Source organism: Mastigoproctus giganteus, chromosome 7 (genome assembly GCF_048544385.1).
Source record: "Mastigoproctus giganteus isolate SK-2022 chromosome 7, ASM4854438v1, whole genome shotgun sequence".
Lineage (NCBI taxonomy): Eukaryota > Metazoa > Arthropoda > Arachnida > Uropygi > Thelyphonidae > Mastigoproctus > Mastigoproctus giganteus.
The window spans coordinates 171,543,981-171,557,874 of NC_143581.1; the positions used below are offsets into that span (position 1 = coordinate 171,543,981).

General features: G+C 39.1%; 1 protein-coding gene across 1 annotated transcript in view; it reads right to left on the minus strand.

Annotated features, from left to right (window-relative positions):
* LOC150083334 (uncharacterized) overlaps positions 1–12,304 on the minus strand; it is a 90,278-nt gene extending 77,974 nt beyond the window's left edge. The window contains exon 1 of the mRNA XM_090377191.1: positions 11,959–12,304. The gene's annotated coding sequence lies outside the window, so the exon portion shown is untranslated. The remainder of the gene's footprint in view (positions 1–11,958) is intronic.
* Between the last annotated feature and the right edge of the window lie 1,590 nt (positions 12,305–13,894).

The window sequence follows — 13,894 nt, forward strand, 5'->3', positions numbered from 1 at the left end:
ACATGAAAAAAATTATTACACAAATATTCAAGAAAAATTTTAATTTATTCTAAAAATTGCTATACAATTTACTTCTTTATTAATATTTGTTTTCGATCTTCTGCTTTGCTCAATAGCTGAGCAATGATTACAAAGGAATGATTTGACGTAACGATCCGGATCAAGTTGAAGCAATGGTTTTCCATTTAGATGTAGGTCTTCATAATCTGCAACATGTTTAATTGTCAACATTATTTATTCATTCATTCACTCAATATTATTCATTATGCTGAAAGCTCACTCAGCTTCAGCACTGGTTTCAAAGATATTTCTGGCTTTCTTAATTGAAAAGAGAATTTCACTCGATTTTAAAGATAAACTGTCTTTGACAAAATATCTAAAAATCATTAATCTTTATTTCATATTTTATCAGAAAACTTAAATTTCTTATTCGGTTTTCACCGTCTTGCCACCAAGACGAAAGTTCTTTCATATTCCATGATTTCGGGTAGCATATGTTTAAAATTTCTTTCAATGGTATCATTATTTTCTTTGTTTAATTTAAAATCACTCTGCTGCATTAATAACTTATCCTTTAAGGACAAAACAATGCATTTAACAACTTGTAACAAGGTAATTTTTTTTACTTTCGATTTTAATTCCTTCAAATTCTTTCCACTTCAACATCTCTCAATTTTACCTTCATAATTTCCTTCAGAATTTTTCAAATTAGCAATAGCAATGATAGTTCGAATAATTAATTTATCTGCTTTTATCATAGTGATTCTGTAAAGCTTCTGAACCAAGAGAGCTTTTGCAGGATGTCAATCATTAGTGCTAGATGGTTAAGACATTCCGGATTTAAAAGTCGATTTAATAATCCAGAATATTTAACATTTGATTCAAAATGTTTGTACAAAGCAGGATAATCCTCCAACCTGCAATTGCCGTCCGCAAGCTACAAGCCACTCATCGTGGCCCGAACACACAACCCATCTTTATAGTTTCCACATCAAGTTCTTTGGCAATCATCCTTAATTCGTGCTGGTTTTTTGGAGATTGTTGATACATTTTTTTATAATTATTGCCTGTATGCCATTATATTTTAGAACATTTTCTACACAGTGAAAGCCTCGACGAAGTTTCATAATCTGCCAACGTTCCACCTTCGTAAAGTTTATATATCTTAGTTGCCTCAATCCCCTGCCTCCCTTTACGTTGCTACTGTCACTAGTTCTTTGAATATTGTGCAAAATGTCCAAATCACGCGGATATTCAGCTACTGTGACCAAGTAAACATAGACGGGAGAAATTTACTGAACTTTACTCCAACAAACTGCCTGTTTGTTGGAGTAAAGGGAAACCACAACACAAGCTGATCAGAGGCTATTATCCGTGTCGGGAATCTTCTTAATCTTCTGACCAGCTATGGAAAGCATGACGACCAGCGCGACTTTTCAGTATGTGACTACCTAGGTTTTACGGACACCACTAACATTGTGAAACAATAATCCATTTCACCCTTAACTCGTGCTTTCTGATTACCTAAAGGCCAGAGGCGAGAACAATGCATACAAAGTTGTCTCTCCTAATCTGTTCGTTACATGGAAATTTTCTTCGTTCAACAGAAACCATTTTAAATGTATTTACCAAGGGGAATTCAAAAAAATTCGCTATAAATAAGTTGGTTAAACAGAGGTAAGACTGTAATTAAATCAAAAATAAAATGAAGCAATTTTAAAATACATAACTGATCGATTGCACCATTAAAATGCTGGGGATGGGGCCCTGCTTGTCCAACTGTAGTTTCAGCTCTGGATACTCAATAATTGAATTCAGGATTTCATTTGTAAAATAAATGATTATCTCAAAAATGGGCTTGCAAATTTTCAAAAAAAAAAAAATAACAATGGGCTCTCGCGAGCCCACTATAGCTCACCACTGCATGGAGCTAAATTACTTTGTAATAACAGAGAGCAAAGTGGAGGAGAAATTGTTGAAGTTAAACACAAAAAAAGCACCTGTGGAATATGGAATCTATCCAGTTATACTGAAAGAGGCAGCAAGGGAAGTAAGCAAACCCTTAGCCACACTTATGAGAGCATCCTTAAATTCAGGGGAGATCCCCATAGACAGGAGATGTGCAAATGTATCCCCAATTCACAATGGGGTTCAAAGGGTGACACAAATAATTATAGACCTGTTAGTTTAAACTTCTGTTCTGGGGAAAATAATGGGGTCACTGGTTAAAGACGTGATGCAGGATCACCTAGACAAGACTGAAGTAAGAGTTCAGACACAGCATGAGTTTGTTAAGGAGAAGTCTTGTCTGACCAATTTAATTGGATACTATGATGTGGTCACAACTAGATGCAAAAAATAATTTTGATATCACATACAGCAGACTCTCGATTTACCGGGACACTTCAAGACTCCAAATTAAAAAAAAAAAAAAAAAAAACTAACCAAAAAAGTAATAACTAGAATAGGTGACAAGAAGTGGCGTTACAAATCGTCCATTCAAAAAAAAAAAAAAAAAAAAAACAAATGTTTAGCTGGTTTTAGTGCATTGCGTCGATTGTTGTGTTCCGCTGCACCGCAAGAAGACAAATTTTGTTTTGTTTTTTATGTCAGGGATGATGAAATTTTTTTATAGTAAATATATATTTTTTTGTTTACAAATCGCGAAAATGATAGGTAAAGGCAAAACAGGTTGCGCTTTCAGTTAAACAAAAAGCTTGAAATTATTCAAAAGCTTGAAAACTGTGCATCTGTTAAATCTCTAATGAACAATTATAATGTTGGTGATCAAAAAGCCTATGGAAAATCTGCTGCAGCGAAGCATTTTTGGGAGGAGCATCATCAAATCTCCCTGGACGAAGCAGTTATCATCGATTTGGCGCATAGGTTTTGGGACTGCAAATGGCTCGAGAGCTTGCAAATTTGTTCCTTTGAGAAGAATACTATCAATAGGGACAGGGGAATACGCATTAGCATTAGTAGAGGCATTTGATGCAAAAAAGCAAGCTTACGCAGCATCAGCCAAAAAATAAAATAAAATAAAATAAAAATAAATAAATAAATAAAAAATAACCACTTCCACTTCACCCCTCTGTTCATTCGAAATACCTGTCCAGCTGAGCCTTAAACTTATTTAGGCTATCAACTTCCACGACAAGGGATGGAAGTCTGTTCCACCAACCAACAACCCGCTGGCTAAAGGCAAATTTCCTCACGTCTATCGTACATCTGTCTTTCCTCAATTTGAATTTATGCCCTCTCAGGTGATTATTCTGAGCAAGAGGAAGAATCCCATCAGCATTGAGCATGCTCAAACCATTCAAGGCTTTATACACCTCAATCAGATCACCTCGCTGGTGCCTAGTCTCCAGACACTGTAATTTGCAAAACTTAGGCCTTTCTTCGTAAGAGCAACCCTTTGTTCCATTCACCACTCTTGTTGCCTTTCTCTGTACTCGTTCCAGCATCCCTACATCCTTCTTGAAATGAGGCCTCCAGACCTGTATACAGTACTCTAGATGTGGCCTGACCATTGCCTTATACAAGGGAATAATCACCTCCTTATCCCTGCTAGAAAAATTCCTATATATCATCGACAATACAACCATGAGCTACTCTTGCAGCCCGTCTGCACTGCACAACCACCCCCAGGTCCTTTTCATTCTCTACCACTGTCAGTGTAGTACCACAGAGTTGATACGTTGCTCTGGGGTTGCTGTTTCCCATATGTAGTACTTTACATTTGTCAATGTTAAACTTCATTTGCCACCTCTCAGCCCATCTGCTCAACCTTTCCAGATCCTGTTGCAGTAGCATAGTGTCAGTAGTGTCCTTGACAACCCTGCCAACCTTCGTATCGTCTGCAAACTTGGACATTAAGCTTGATATACCATCATCAATATCATTTATAAATACAGAAAACAATAATGGACCCAATACTGAACCCTGAGGGACTCCACCAATAATATTAGTCCACGATGAGCAGTGTCCATTGATTACCACTCTCTGTCTTCTCCCCCTCAACCACCCCTTTATCCATAGCAGCAATTTGCCTCCAATGCCACACTGCTCCAATTTGTGCAGCAGTGTTCCATGTGCAACAGTATCAAAAGCCTTTCTAAAATCCAAGTATATAATATCAAAGTTATTCCCTGCATTCAGTTCTTTTGTGACTGCATCATAGTATCCAATCAAATTGGTCAGGCAAGACTTTCCCTTATTCATCCCCTCTTTGAGGCAGTGATTCTTGGACAGGATGAATGATTCCACCTGGCACGCTCCCGAGCCATTTCTGGTTCCGTAACACACGAGGAGCACATTGCACGTGTTTTTGAACGACGTGAGGAGTGCTGTGAGCGTGCGAGTATTTAAGCAGGATCACCATAGCTCATAAAACCTTTTTTTTTTTAACAGCACAACAAAAGTGTGCTGTTGAAAAAGGAGGCAGATGCCTTCGAAAGCTTCGGTTTTAATGCTTTTATCTCTGTATATTTTATTGTATTTTATTGGTTTTAACGCTTTTATTACTTTATTGTAAATTGTAAAGTTATTGTAAATAGTATTTATTGTAATTAGTATTTTGACATTTTTATCAGAGTAATATTAAATTATTTATTTGGTTTTTTGTGTTTATTTTAATTTAACATGCTTTAACATGGTTGGCGTCAACTGCTTAATTCACAATATGAATATTCCCAACCCCGTAGACCTATTTGAAGTCTTAACTATTACTGCAGTCTTGTCTAGATGATCATATTTAAATATAATCAATTTAAATAAATTTAAGGCTGAACTTGACAAACATTTGGAGTGACCGGATGGGTTAAATGGGAAAGGTTTTTTATTTTTTTTGCTTCCTTGCATCATATATCTCAATTAATGCCAATGCTAATAACAGGTGTGAGAAGCCTCAGTGAGTCAACAAGGATTTAATTTTCTCATAGCACTGTAGATATCATTATTTCAGATATTCATGTACTACTAGTGCTGTTGGATGCAGTGGTGTTAACAATTGCATACTTTTTGCTCAGATCTAAAAAAAATAATAAAATAAAAAGTAAAAGTGACGTTGAAGAAAACGAAATCCAGATTGACTCACCGAAGCTTTTCACATCTGTTATTCTCTTGAATAGAAAATTCATGGCTTCTATGCATACTAAAGAAAGTCTAGTATGCTTTCATGTCATTTCTACATCACTGATAGACTGAACCTTAGACTCTGATGTAATTCTTGGAGAACCTTTTTTAGTACAAATAAATGTAAGTTTGGTTTATCAACACAAAAGGATTACCTATTTGGATAAGGTTATTCCCATGAAAGTTGATAATATTCAGGTCGGTTACACCCTGTGAATGATGCCAATACAAAGGTTCAAATAATGCATACCTCATGAGTACAGACACTAGTGTCAGTCCTTCTATCAAGGATTTTGAATTGGAAGATAGGGTGTTTTAAGAATTGCAAAGGAACAGGAAGAATCAAAACTTGGCCTGTAATATGCTTAACTCAAGCCAGAACAAGCTTATACAGATATGAATTAAAATTCAGATAGGGAGATGAGATTAAAACGCATTAAGGCAGAACTGTATGTCCCGTTACAGCTCCTAAGATGAGACCATGGTTATTTAGTACTTAACATGATGGCAATGTTGATCATCTTGGTACTGGGGAAACTATGGGCTGATTTTAGAAAGGTTTGTATATTGAGCTATAAAAGAAGACATGGAATATGTTACAGCTTGCCACAAGTGCCAACCGAGAGGTATGTTCAGAGGAAAGGCACCACTACAACCTGTTATACTGCCCACCAGGAGTTTCCTGCATATTGTTATGGACATTGTAGGTCCACTTCCTCAACCATTCAAGGGTAATAGATATATACTAGTTGTCACGGACATGTTTTCTAGATGAACTGAAGGAATCAATGATCTGAAACTTTAGAACAAGTTTTGGTTAATAGCATAATATGCAGATATGGGACACCTCAGACTTTGTTAATGGATAGTGGTCCAAATTTCTCTTCAGATGTGTTTCTTCAACTATGTTAAATTTCTGAAGAAGAGCTACAAATCCATTTTATCCCCAGAGTAATGGAATAGTGGAGCACATCAATAAAACTCTGAAAGAAATCCTGATAGATATTACATAATGGAATACTATCCTCTTTGTCTACAACTATGTTGTTTCGTCTATCATTAAGGGAGAATGCTGTTTTTCAATCAGGGAAAAAAAAAAAAAAACAATGTCAATTGCAGCAGACGATATAAAGATTAGAGACCACGTTTTGTTAAGGTCTATTCTCAAGCAAGGCTGACAATCAGAATTGCAGGTAAGCTTCAATATTTCAAAATACATTTAGTTCCTGAACTTTTTGATCATACGTGAAGGACTGTTTTAATTTTGTGTGCAGAGTCACTTCGACCCTGCACACGTGCATTTCTAAAACAGCAAGAAATAACTAAAAATTGTTCACATTTTTGGTGCCACCTTTATTTTCAAAACAACGCTGTGAAAAATACATCTTTACATTAAAAACATATATTTTAAATTATAAATTTTGAAATTAAAACTCCCTTTAGACCTGTCAGTGAGTGAAATACAAATCAAAAACCCACATTCTTCAATGAATGCAAGCAATTGAACACCAGCCTGTCAATAACAGAAGCTTCCACTACATGAAACGTGAGGCATATACATGGTGATTCACTACCAGTGCGACAAACTTGCAGGAGGTGTAGGGGGCACAAAGACGAATCGGAATCACATAGCATTGCAGGGTCCGAAATGCCTTCGTCATGCGGTAGAGGACATTGAACGGGAGGTCGCGTGAACAGCAATCCCGCTGGAAGTCAGCATTTGCGAACCGGTTCCCGGGGCAGTAGGATGGACGAGTATTCAAACGCTGAACTGGCCAACATGCACCTCGCGTATGGAGCTGCGGACTGTAACAGGCGTGCCGCTCTGCGCTTGTACCAGGAACGTTTCACGCACAGGCATGCTCCTCATCATATGATTTTCGCATGTGTGCACAGAAGGTTACGCGAGACTGGTTGTTTCACGACAGGTACCATGAATCGAGAGCAAACGACGAGGAGGCCAGAAAATGAGGAGAATGTCCTACGTCTTGCAGAAGGCAATCCGAGTACTCGAGCGATAGGCCAACGACTGGGTATTTCCCAATCCACTGTATGGAGGATACTGTCAACAAACCAAATGAGTTCACATCATCTGCAATGCGTCCAATCATTGGAGCCTGTGGATTATCCACTCCGGAGGACTTTTGCTACTTGGTTTCTTCAACAGAAACGGTTCGCAAATGCTGACTTCCAGCGGGATCGCTGTTCACGCGACCTCCCGTTCAACGTCCTCTACTGCATGACGAAGGCATTTCGGACCCTGCAATGCTATGTGATTCCGATTTGTCTTTGTGCCCCCTACACCTCCTGCAAGTTTGTCGCACTGGTAGTGAATCACCCTGTATATCAACAGTTTGATTCCAGACAGTGGAGGTTAGACAGACAAAGACAGATTACGAGAAATTCTTGGCAAAAGATGCAAAGAATTCTTTACTTATGTAAAAATTATAGAAGGAAGGGGATGAATCAGATTGGCCCACTTGATATTGATGGTTTGACTGTTGATGGTCCTGATCAGGCAGCTGACAGACTGAATGAGTATTTTCCATCTACATTCGCACATGAGGAGATATTCAAGGAGGGGAATGCCAGAAGTTTATCGAACTCTGGCAGGAAGCCAAATGATTTTGAAATAACTGAGAGCAAAGTGGAGGAGAAATTGTTGAAGTTAAACATAAGGAAAGCACCTCCGGTGGATGGGATCTATCCAGTTATATTAAAGGAAGCAGCAAAGGAAGTAAGCAAACCCTTAGCCATAATTATGAGAGCTTCCTTGGACTCAGGGGAGGTCCCCATCGACTGGAGATGTGCAAATGTATCCCCAATTCACAAAGAGGGATCAAAGGGGGACATGAGTAATTACAGACCTGTTAGTTTAACTTCTGTTTTGGGGAAATTAATGTAAGCACTGGTTAAAGAGGCACCATAATTTGCCATGCTGGTCCAGTGCAGGTTGGCAGATCGACTGTAATTAGCAGTTAGGGGCTTGAACCCCTGTCTACTCAAAGAGCGTGTGCTACTGCAATTCCACTCATGACCACTCGGCTACGGAGGCCGGTACCGGACACTCGGATACTAAATTTCAGCCAAGATTTTTGGTTAAATTACAGAATAACACTCTTTTCTATGGACATGTGCGGGCATCCCGAAGGTGTAAGAGGTGCACTGTACCCAGACGGCAATGTTCAAGGGGCACCTGAAACTTACACATATGAAGAAAATTTTAAAGGGGGGGGGGGCCAAATACCCTAGGAATGCCCCTGCCCATGGATCATCTTTATGACACGGAGAAATGGATAAGCTTAGCAGTAATTGCACAATCTCAGGGGCATTTCTAGGGTATGTGGCACATGGGTGCCAATTGAAATTTGGTGCCCCTTTAAAATTTTCTTCACATGTGTATGTAAGTTTTAGGTTCTCAGGCGCCCAAGTGCAGTGCATGCCTTTCACCCTCGGGATGGCCTGCCCCTATGCAATACATTCCTTCACGTTTAATTTTGTTTCCCGATTTAAAAACCAGTGTTTGGGGGATCCCCTAAACTGTTTATTGGGAAAGGAGTTTCTCCCTTTGGTGACGGTTTAAAATCAGGAAATTATTCCTCCCCAACTCCTTTACTGCTACGCTTATCCATTGGTCCCTGTCGCAGAGGTCCATGGGTAAGAATTATTCTAACATTTAACCAAATTCTTTGTATATACAAAATCATACTTGATTTTCGTTCCTTTTTTTTTATTATTATTCTTCAAGAATGATAAAATTTACTCTTAAATTAGTTTTACCTTTACGCAGGGCCTGATTTACATATAAGCTAAACAAGCTAAAGCTTGGCGCTTCGCATTAAAAGGGCCTCACTCCATCTTAAAAAATCCTTTATTTTCACAGGTGAACTGTAAGAGAGAAGTTCCTTATACATGTCTTCCCAGTTTGTTTTGCTTCGCGTTTTGTTGGGGACTAAGAGAGGTCAGTAAGATTAATGAAGGCGGGATTTTCACTGTCATAAATAATTCCAGAACTCGAGGGCATAAATACAAATTACAGGGGAGGTTCAGAGGGGCATTCCTAAGGTAGGTGGTGCCCGGTTGCCAATTGAAACCTAGCACTCCCTCTTTTAAAATTTTCTTCATATATGTAAGTTTCAAGTTTTCAGGTGCCCCTTGAACGTTGGCGCTCGGGTGTAGTGCACCCCTTTCACCCTCGGGATGGCCCACCCCTGGAGGATGTTTAGACTAGATTGTAAACAGTTTTCTTTTAGTCAGCAAGTCATCAACTGCTGGAACAGGTTGCCTCGGCAGGTAGTTAATGCTGACAGCTGGAATAAATTCAAGGATCAACTGGGTGGTTACTTATCTGAAGAGGAAAGCTTATAAATTTGTATTTTCTTATCTACTCCTTTATTTTTTATTATTATTATTATTTCCCCAACCAGTGCAGTAAAAGCCTGTGGCTTCCTTGCACTGTATGAATATTACTACTTTTGTAGAATAGCTGTATTCTCACCTAGTGCTTACCTTAAAAGGCTATTAATTAGCCAAGTCACCTCATACTTTTGGCCACCACTGTACTTGTAGTGAGTAATTCGATCCTGCGACTATCCGCCTTCTCCAGCTTACTAGGTGAAGGACAGGAAATGTAACACTATCCGATTCTTGTTAAGTGGGCCACATCAGAGTGAGCTAATGTTATTCTAGCAACTGTTGACCAAGTTTTCTCCAGAAAGGAATGAGTACGATTTCCAAAATAGACTTCAAGGTGAAATATGAATCTCTAGCCATTGGTTGATTGCACTGAATAGCTCTTATGCAGGAAACCAGGCTTCCAAGCCCAGCGGACACCTGCTGAGATATCTGGTACTCCTACCTAGCCCTGTTGTGAAATTTGTTTTTCTCACTGACGAGTTTTGTTTTGGATGTTCCTTGTCCCCAAATAACAATCCCTGGAAATTTGTTCCCCAACTAATGATCTCCCTAGCCAATGAGAACATGGTGCTGGCAAAAGGGGGGGGGACCTATATATTCAGATGGGTAACAGTGTTCTGCTGCTAGTTCTTGTTCTTCCTGATTTCTTGTCGTGGCTGCCATTGGTCACATCTTGATTCTTTCTTTTGGGCTTCGCTCTTGCTGATTGGATCACAAGAGTTGTCGTTCGCTAACAAGAGTCTAGCCTAGAAAACAGAGGAGAACCTTTTTCTCCATGACAATCGCCGATTCTGGTCAACTGCCCACCTTTCACCTTGTATATAACAGAAATATTTTCCATATACCTAGGAAGTCGCTCTCATCACAATAAGTATCATCAGAAGTATCCTTCCCAGAGATCTAGCAACTGAAGATCCCTGTTAGTTAGTTATTTGGTTTTTAGGAGCATTAGCAACTAAGGCCATATTGCTCTGGGATACGCGGTGGTCATTCCCTGACCTTTTCACATCCTCCGTATTTGGTGGTGATGGGCTCGAACCCCAGTCTAATCAAGAAGCCTGTGCTATGCACTGCTGCTCCTTCCCACCTGGCTACGGAGGCGCCTAAAGATCCCTGTAGAATTGAGTAGAATCAGAGAGGTACAACCAGCATAGGCAGATCAGACAATTCTTAACTAGTAGATTCTACTTGTTTATACTCTAAATTTAGTACATAAGCATACCTCCTCAGCAAAAAATGATCTGATGTAATGTTACTTGCCTCACCACTAACCAATTAGTCTTTTTTTTTTTTATGTGAACCCCAAACATGAGAGGTATTAGAACCTATAGTACTTAGTACCATGCTTGGATTAGGGTTGAAGGAGAAGTATGGGGGGGAGGGCGATGCCAGAAACTTTGCTCTAGAGACTAAACATGGATTTCACCACTTCAAGCCTCCAATAAGCAAAGTGGTGGTATTTCACCGGTTGATGAAAGCCATCTACCACTAATGTAATGAGACAACTGTTATCCACAAAAGCATTACCACACATGTAACACCTACACACTTGTACTCTTAAAATATGCAAATTCGATCACTGAGTACATGTAGCCTGAGTCATGAAGAACACAAACCTGTTGGACACATGTAGCCTTAATGTTATACACTAATGGATGTATGTAGCAAATTGCTCCTTTTAACTCAGGTGTTGCTTGTATGTAGTATTGTTGGTTTACCAATAAACGTTTTGTTTGTGCACTTATGCCTCTAGCCACACACATTAGCTTTAGCAGAAGATTTATAATTATTAGCCATATGGCGCAAGGAAGCCCAAGGCTTATGCTGCACCAGCCAAAAAAAAATTTCTGAGTTACTGTGTGTGTGTGTGTGAGAGAGAGAGAGAGAAAGAGAGAGAAAAGTAGAAGGAAATCACCAAGAAAGAGAAGAATGATGATATCCAGCTGAGGACCCTGGGTGTGCCAAGCCCATACTCACCAGATGTGAGCCCCTGGATGAACCATATTTTTGCGGCATTCTGAGGTCTAACTTATAGGAAGACTTCAGAATGAATAACACAACGCCAGTCCGATGCCGCAAGTTCTATTCTCCACGTTGCAGAATAGGTCTTTACGGCACGAGATTGTTGTCCTAGATATAAGTTCACAGGCATTTTCTGAAACATCAATATGATTAACTTGCCCGGAAATCTTGTATAATAATAAGAGTTGAACGTCTTAATCTCCATTGGAAGAATGATGGCCAGAAAAACCCCTGTGGAACACATTTTTGGCTTTTAGTCTAGTCACCTCTACACAAATCAGTACTCAGGCACATACTGAGGTATAACTCAAAAACAAAAATTGCAATAATTAGCTTTGAATTTAAACCTTTTTAAGTTTTATAATGAAAGATTATTTTTCTTACCTGTTCAGTATTTTCAGAACGATAATCTGGGAAAGCGTAGCCTTCTTCCACTGCAATCATTCCGCCGAATATCTGTACCTCTGTTCCAGCGATACGAAAGCGAAACCAAAACTAAAAATAAGGACACCTCAACCATCTTGTGATCGGTTGGCCCATATTTTCTACATGTACAGGTGCTGGATTACTGTACTAAATGATAAAGGTGATTGTGCATGTGATAAGGGGTGTAAAGAGTCTGCGTCAATCGAGGCAAAACGGCCTCGTCGGAGTGGCCAGCCTTTTCTCTTTTAACGCACAGAGTAGTAAGATACTCTTCGTCTTAGCGCATCCGGACTTCATTTACACCTCCCCCTCCCTCGCACACACAATGAGCCCTGGGAAGCTGCCCGCCTGTCGCTCCTGCTTGTATTCCATACCTACAACGAAGTTTTTTTTTAATACCGAGTTTGAATCTTTTGCTACGTGAGTTTGTTTTTGTGATTTAGTATTTGCAGCCATTAATTTGTAGTTCTGTGGTACGGAAAGGTTCAAACGACGCAGTACACTATCAGAAATTCAGAATTTTTCTGGAATGTCAGAAACTCCGAAAACACCCGTATACATGAGCCACAGAGAAAAGCGTGTGGCAAAACTTGGTAATGCATTACTTTAGCGTACCGCGGCAACCTGTGACTTAACGATGTTTCAGTCTATTTCACGGAACATGCGTTCTGCTAAGAATAGTTTATTTACTTTCAGAAAGATTTGTGAAGTTTTTTTTAGCACCTGTTCAGTCACAGCTCGGAACTGATCGCTCCGAAACTATGTTGCTGTGACTGTGCGAAGCTAAAGAAAGGATTACGGTTAACTTTATATATTTAAATTTTATATGTTCCAAAAATGTAAAATTGCTGGTTGGTCTACTTTATGCCGCACTTTACTTGTGTCGCAAGTCAACGGCAGCTCCAACCTGTCGTGAATCGTATTCTGACAGGCAGTTCCGACTTGCTGAGCATGCGCGACACTCATTGTATCTGCCGTACTACTCACTCACAGTATTTATTTATTTTTTTTTTTCGTTTTCAGAAAGAATAAAAAGCAATTTTCTAACTACATAAGAATTTAATTATATAAATAAAAATTAAAGTAGGTAGTTATATAAACAGTAATGGAAATAGGCAATTATTATTAATTTTTAATTATTATTTCCATTGTTCTTATAATTATCTACTTTTATTTTTATAATCAAATTCTTATGTAGTCAGGAAATTTTTTTATTCTTTATGAAAACGAAAAAAAAAGAAGAAATTACTGTGAGTACCTAGCACTCACCTGTATATAGTACGGCAGATACAGTGAGTGTCGCGCATGCTGCGTGACAATTCCGAGCGCGCATGCTGGCACAAAGAGTAATCTTACTACAGTACTCTGTGGCCGGCAGATACAGTGAGTGTCGTGCATGCGCAGCAAGTCGGAACTGCCTGTCAGAAACACAATTCACAATAGGTTGGAGCTGACCGTGATTCACGAGACTAAAGTCCATTACCGTCTTTACAAATCTCCAGCCATAGCGGGCTGGGCATGTCTGTCTCTGCTACTCAAAACGATCCATCGGAAGTGGTACCAGATTGTAAACTTCAAAATAAGACTCTCATCCGTGGATCATTGCAATACGGAGCGTAGCGGTAAAGGGGGGAAAAATCGTTTCCAGACCAGCGCCAAAAGGGAGAATCGTTTCCGAGTAAGCGTTTTTTTCGCTAGAATTCGTTCAGAATTTGGTGGCGTAAACTAATCTAATTTTTTTTTCTAATAGAAATGAAAGTCTGTTCTACAAGCGAGTGGGAGCTGGCAGGAATACATCCGTAGTTTTACAGCACAGATAGTAACATGTATGTATATAGTAATATATTATGCATGTTACGTACATAACTAATTATGTATGTTACTACATCTATGT